Genomic DNA, 6,820 nt, shown 5'->3' on the forward strand with positions numbered 1-6,820 from the left:
ATACGATAAAAACTATTTTATAGAAAAAATAATTATTTTTGCATCGCATTATTCTGAGGATTATAACTTTTTTATTTTCTCTTTGATGATGCTGTATGGTGGCTCGTTTTTTGCGGGACATTTTCAGCGGTACCATGGTTATTTATATCCGTCGTTTTGATCGCGTGTTATTCCACTTTTTGTTTGGCAGTATGATAATAAAGCGTTGTTTTTTGCCTCGTTTTTTTTTTTTTTTTTTTTACGGTGTTCACTGAAGGGGTTAACTAGTGGGACAGTTTTATAGGTCAGGTCGCTACAGACATGGCGATACTAAATATGTGTACTTTTATTGTTTTGTTTTTTTTATTTAGATAAAGAAATGTATTTATAGGAACAATATATATATTTTGTTATCATGTTATAGTGTAAGATCGCCGATCTGACACTTTGCTGTGCACTGTGTCAGATCGGCGACCTGACGTGCACAGCTCCTCCAGGCTTCCCGGCGCCTGCTCTGAGCTGGCGCTGTGAAGCCACCTCCCTGCAGGACACGGATGCCATGGCCATTTTGGATCCGGGCCTGGTGCAGGGAGGAGGAGGTAAGAGACCCTTGGAGCAACGAGATCACATCGCGTTGCTCCGGGGGTCTCAGGGAAGACCGCAGGGAGCCCCCTCCCTGCGCGATGCTTCCCTATACCGCTGGAACACTGCGATCATGTTTGATCGCAGTGTGCTGGGGGTTAATGTGCCGGGGGCGGTCTGTGACCGCTCCTGGCACATAGTGCCGGATGTCAGCTGCGATAGTCAGCTGACACCCGGCCGCGATCGGCCACGCTCCCCCCGTGAGCGCGGCCGATCGCTATGATGTACTATCCCGTCGAGGGTCAAATAGGCCCAGGTCACCTTGATAGTAGGGATAGTACGTCTAAGGTCAGAGAGGGGTTAAAGGATGACTTTCACACAGTCAAGGCAACCAGTGCCAGAGGCAGCAAAACAACCCCAAAACATCTTTGAACCTCCACCATATTTGACTGTAGGTACTATGTTCTTTTCTTTGTAGGCCTCATTCCGTTTTCAGTAAACAGTAGAATGATGTGCTTTACCAAAAAGCTCTATCTTGGTCTCATCTGTCCACAAGACACTTTCCCAGAAGGATTTTGGCTTACTCATGTATATTTTGGCAAACTGCAATCTAGCTTTTTTATGACTCTCTGTAAACAATGAGGTCCTTCTGGGTCTCCTGCCATTTCATTCAAATATCGACACTGATGCACCCTGAACCTGCAGAATAGCTTGAATTTCTTTGAAACATGATTCGGACTGCTTATCCACTATTCGATCTATCCTGCATTCATACCTTTCGTCAATTTTTCTCATGGAGAGGGAGATTAGCTGCAGTCCCATGGGTTGTAAGATTCTTGATTATGTTGCGCATTGTGGACAAAGGAACATCAAGATCTCTGGAGATAGACTTGTAACCTTGAGATTGTTGATATTTTTCAACAATTTTGGTTGTCAAGTCCTCAGACAGTTCTCTTCTCTTTCTGTTCTCCAAGCTTAGTGGGGCACACTCCGACACCCAATGCAAGGATTGAGTCAACTTCTCCCCTTTTTATCTGGTTTCAGATGTGATTTTCATACTGCCCAAACCTGTTACTTGCCCCTGAAGAGCTTGAACGAGCATTACATGCTTGAAACACAGTTGATTAACCAACAATTTTAGAAAGGTGCAAACAATTTTTTTTGCCAATTTTGGGGGTTTTGTGTGAAATTATGTCCAATTTGCCTTTCTTTCTCTATTTTTTTGCTGTTGTTCTAAGGAAATAATTGTATATAACATCTGTTATGTCTTTAGTTTACTTTCAGATTTAACAATTTCACAAATGTGAGCCATTGATTGCAAACAAGATTTGTTATTTTGCACACCCAAAAAAGTAGCTTTATGAACATATTAATTCAATACCATGTTGCAAAAATGAATACACTCCAATGAAAGTCTTAAGAACAAAGCCATTGTTTAGACTGCAAAATTTTAAATAACCACAAGTAAGTCTAATTATTAATGAAAAGGGCGTTACTTAAAAGGGTTGTCAATGTTTATCGCAAAAGTCTGCTGTAACTCTAAGGCTGTGTGCACACGTAGTAGATTTTTTGCGTTTTTTTCGTGGTTTTTCGCTATAAAAACGCTATAAAACCGCGAAAAAAACGCTAACATTAAGCATCCTATGTAACAGATTGCATCCCGCATTTTTTGTGCACATGCTGCATCTTTTTCCTAAGCGGAATCGCAATCCAGAAAAAAACGCAGCATGTTCATTAAAATTGCGGAATCGCGGCGATTCTGCACACATAGGAATGCATTGATCTGCTTACTTCCCGCACGGGGCTGTGCACACCATGCGGGAAGTAAGCTGATCAAGTGCGGTTGGTACCCAGGGTGGAGGAGAGGAGACTCTCCTCCACGGACTGGGCACCATATAAGTGGTAAAAAAAAAAGAATTAAAATAAAAAATAGCGATATACTCACCTTCTGGCGGCCCGACCCTCTCAGAGGCTTCCGAGGTGTGTTTGGACCTGCGATGACGTCGCGGTCACATGACCGCGATGACGTCGCGGTCACGTGACCGCTACGTCAATGGAAGGTCCTGAACACACAGCATTAGGAACGGAAGCTGCTGAGGTCTGCAGGTGAGTATAACCTTTTTTTTTTTGTATTATTATTTTTAACATTCTATCTTTTACTATAGATGCTGCATAGGCTGCATCTATAGTAAAAAGTTGGTCACACTTGTCAAACACTATGTTTGACAAGTGTGACCAACCTGTCAAACAGTTTTCCAAGCGATGCTACAGATCGCTTGGAAAACGCTAGCACTCTGCAAGCTAATTATGCTTGCAAAACGCTAGTTTTCTGCGGGTATATGCATGCAAATTCTGCATGCGATATACCCGCGGCAGGAGGCGCAGAATTGCCGCGGAAATTTCCGCGGCAATTCTGCTACGTGTGAACTCAGCCTAAATCCTTACATTGCGCGCGGCATTCTTCATTGCCGGTGGCAAGACCGAGCGGTCGTGTGACCACAAGTATGCATTTTGGATGCTCTTGGACACATTTTGACTAAACTTGCACAGCCGTGCTCTATTCCTTTTTATTGAATAAGGCCACACACATCTAGTCAAAATGTGGTCGGATGTATGCATATTGCCGACGGCACTGAAGAGTCGTCACATATCACGCTCCGCACATAGAGTGACAACAGACTTTTAAAAAAAAAACATGACAACCCCTTTTAAAAAGAAAACCCTTCCCATTTCATGATGTCGGCAATGTCACCATATGGAAGAGAACTGGACTGGACCTGAGTAAGAAAATAATTTCTTTACACAAGAAAGGTGAAGACTACTAGAAGATCAGCAAAGCTTTACTTATCAGTCAGAATACTGTAGCAAAAGTGAAACAAAAATGAGCAATGATGGAACTGCAACCATCTCAAAGAGATGTCCAGGCCAACCACGGAAGTTAACACCTAAACAGGAAGCAGAATTGCCAGTATGTGAGTGATAAACAGTTATGTCCATAAATGTTGGTGGAGTTCATAGATAATGTTTTATTGTCCTCTGATTTGGTTCTGGTTCTGTTATGATGGTCTGAGGAGCAAATTCCTTAGTTAGTATAAAAAAAGACATAAATCCATGTGACACATTCATTCCTGCACTGAGAGTGTCAATGGTCATCATCAACTTATAGTCCCACACTCTTCTGTTTCTCTTATATTTGAAGTTACCTTTTAATACAAGTAATTTCATGTTTGTAATGTTAAGATTGGGGAGACAAAAATGTATTGCCACGGGTAGATCCATTCTTTTTTCTCTTATTGTATGGCGATGAGAATTCATTCTTGTTCTAAGCTTTTGCCCTGTCTCCCCTACATACAGACCCCCAGTTGGACATTTAGTACAAATAATTAAGTACACCACAATAGATGTGATGCAGCTGAAAGTACCTGGTATCTTGTAGTCCTGATGTAAGTTGGGGATCTTTATCTTGTCCATGGTCATTATAAATGGACAGGTTTTACATTTTTTCTGGTTGCAAGGAAAAGTTCCTGCAGCCGTTGGAGAGGACAGCGAGCTTCTGACAATGATGCTTCTTAGATTTGAGGGCTGCCTAAAACACTATAGTGGGGATCTGGAAAAATGGATTGTAGTCGGGCATCTTTTTGTGGTAAAGGTTGAAATTTCCGTGCAGCTACCCTTAGCACCTCCAGATTTGGATTGTAGGTGACCACTAGAAGCACCCGGTTGTTTTCTGCTTTGGCCTACTACCGCTACATTGATGATATTTTAATCATCTGGATGGAGTCTGAGCCACAGCTAAAGATGTTCCATGAACAGTTTAGTCAAGTTCATCCTACCATCAACTTAACACTCAACTAATCCTGCACTGAAATTAACTTTTTGAACACCATCATTAAGCTGCAGAAAAGTAAAATAGAATCATCCCTGTATCAGAAGCCAATTGACCATCCAACATACCTTAAATGGGACAGTTTCCATGCAAAACACATAAAAAATTCTATTGTCTACAGCCAAGCCATCGGATACAATCGTATATATTTCAACCCCATGGATAGAGATGAACACCTTGGTCGCCTCAGAAAGATCTTTTTGAATCAGGGCTACCATCCAAGAACAATTGAAAACCAGCTTACAAGAGCCACCAGAATATCAAGGAATCACCTGCTACATTACAAAGCTAAAGAAGAAACAACCGGGTGCCTCTAGTGCATCTACTGTATATATAAATATCTATAAAAGAATGTTTATATACAGTGCCTTACGAAAGTATTCGGCCCCTGGAACTTTTCAACCTTTTCCCACATATTATGCTTCAAACATAAAGATACCAAATGTAAATTTTTGGTGAAGAATCAACAGCAAGTGGAACACAATTGTGAAGTTGAACTAAATTTATTGGTTATTTTAAATTTTTGTGGAAATTCAAAAGCTGAAAAGTAGGGCGTGCAATATTATTTGGCCCCTTTAACTTAATACTTTGTTGCGCCACCTTTTGCTGCGAATACAGCTTCAAGTAGCTTGGGGTATGTCTCTATCAGTTTTGTACATCGAGAGACTGAAATTCTTGCCCATTCTTCCTTGGCAAACAGCTCAAGCTCAGTGAGGTTTGATGGAGATCATTTGTGTACAGCAGTTTTCAGCTCGTTCCACAGATTCTCGATTGGATTGAGGTCTGGACGGTGACTTGACTACTGTAACACCTGGATACATTTATTTGTGAACCATTCCGTTGTAGATTTTGCTTTATGTTTGGGATCATTGTCTTGTTGGAAGACAAATCTCTGTCCCAGTCTCAGGTCTTTTGCAGATTCCAACAGGTTTTCTTCAAGAATGGTCCTGTATTTGGCTCCATCCATCTTCCCATCAATTTTAACCATCTTCCCTGTCCCTGCTGAAGAAAATCAGGCCCAAACCATGATGCTGCCACCACCATGTTTGACAGTGGGGATGGTGTTTTCAGGGTGATGAGCTGTGTTGCCTTTACGCCAAGCATATCGTTTGGTATTGTTGCCAAAAAGTTTGATTTTGGTTTCCTCTGACCAGAGCACCTTCTCCACATGTTTGGCGTGTCTCCCAGGTGGCTTGTTGCAAACTTTAAACAACACTTTTTATGGATATCTTTGAGAAATGGCTTTCTTCTTGCCACTCTTCCATAAAGGCCAGATTTGTGCAGTGTATAACTGATTGTTGTCCTATGGACAGACTGTCCCACCTCAGCTGTAGAACTCTGCCGTTCATCCAGAGTAATCATGGGCCTCTTGACTGCATCTCTGATCAGTCTTCTCCTTGTTTGAGATGAAAGTTTAGAGGGACGGCCAGGTCTTGGTAGATTTGCAGTGGTATGACACTCCTTCCATTTCAATATGATCACTTGCACAGTGCTCCTTGGGATGTTTAATGTTTTGGAAATCATTTTGTATCCAAATCTGGCTTTAAACCTCTCCACAACAGTATTACGGACCTGCCTGTTGTGTTCCTTGGTCTTCATGATGCTCTCTGTGCTTCAAACAGAACCCTGAGACTATCACAGAGCAGGTGCATTTATACGGAGACTTGATTACAGACAGGTAAATTATATTTATCATCACTAGGCATTTAGGACAACATTGGATCATTCACAGATCCACAATGAACTTCTGGAGTGAGTTTGCTGCACTGAAAGTAAAGAAGCCGAATAATATTGTATGCCCCACTTTTCAGTTTTTGAATTTCCACATAAATTTAAAATAAGCAATAAATTTCGTTCAACGTCACAACTGTGTTCCACTTGTTGTTGATTCTTCACCAAAAATTTACATTTGGTATCTTTATGTTTAAAGCATAATATGTGGGAAAAGGTTCAAAAGTTCCAGGGGCCGAATACTTTCGCAAGGCACTGTATACAGCTCTGGCAAAAATTAAGAGACTACTGCAAAATGTTCAGTTTGTCTGATTTTTCTCTTTATAGGTATATTTTTGAGTAAAATGTAAATTTTTCATTTATTCTATAAACTTCTGACAATGTCTCAGAGTTTCCAAGCAATACATTTTGTATTTTTATGTGAAAAGGAGAAGTGGTCAAAATGACAAAAAAACAGTGCTTTCATACCTCAAATAATGCAAACAAAATAAGTTCATAATCATTTAGAAACAACAATACTAAGGTTTTATCTCAGGAAGAGTTCAGAAATCAATATTTTGTGGAATAACCATGATTTTTAATCACAGCTTTCATACGTTTTGCCATGCTTTTCAATGGGGTTCAGGTCTGGTGATTGGGCTG

The sequence above is a fragment of the Ranitomeya variabilis genome, chromosome 3, assembly GCF_051348905.1.
Source record: "Ranitomeya variabilis isolate aRanVar5 chromosome 3, aRanVar5.hap1, whole genome shotgun sequence".
Classification (NCBI taxonomy): domain Eukaryota; kingdom Metazoa; phylum Chordata; class Amphibia; order Anura; family Dendrobatidae; genus Ranitomeya; species Ranitomeya variabilis.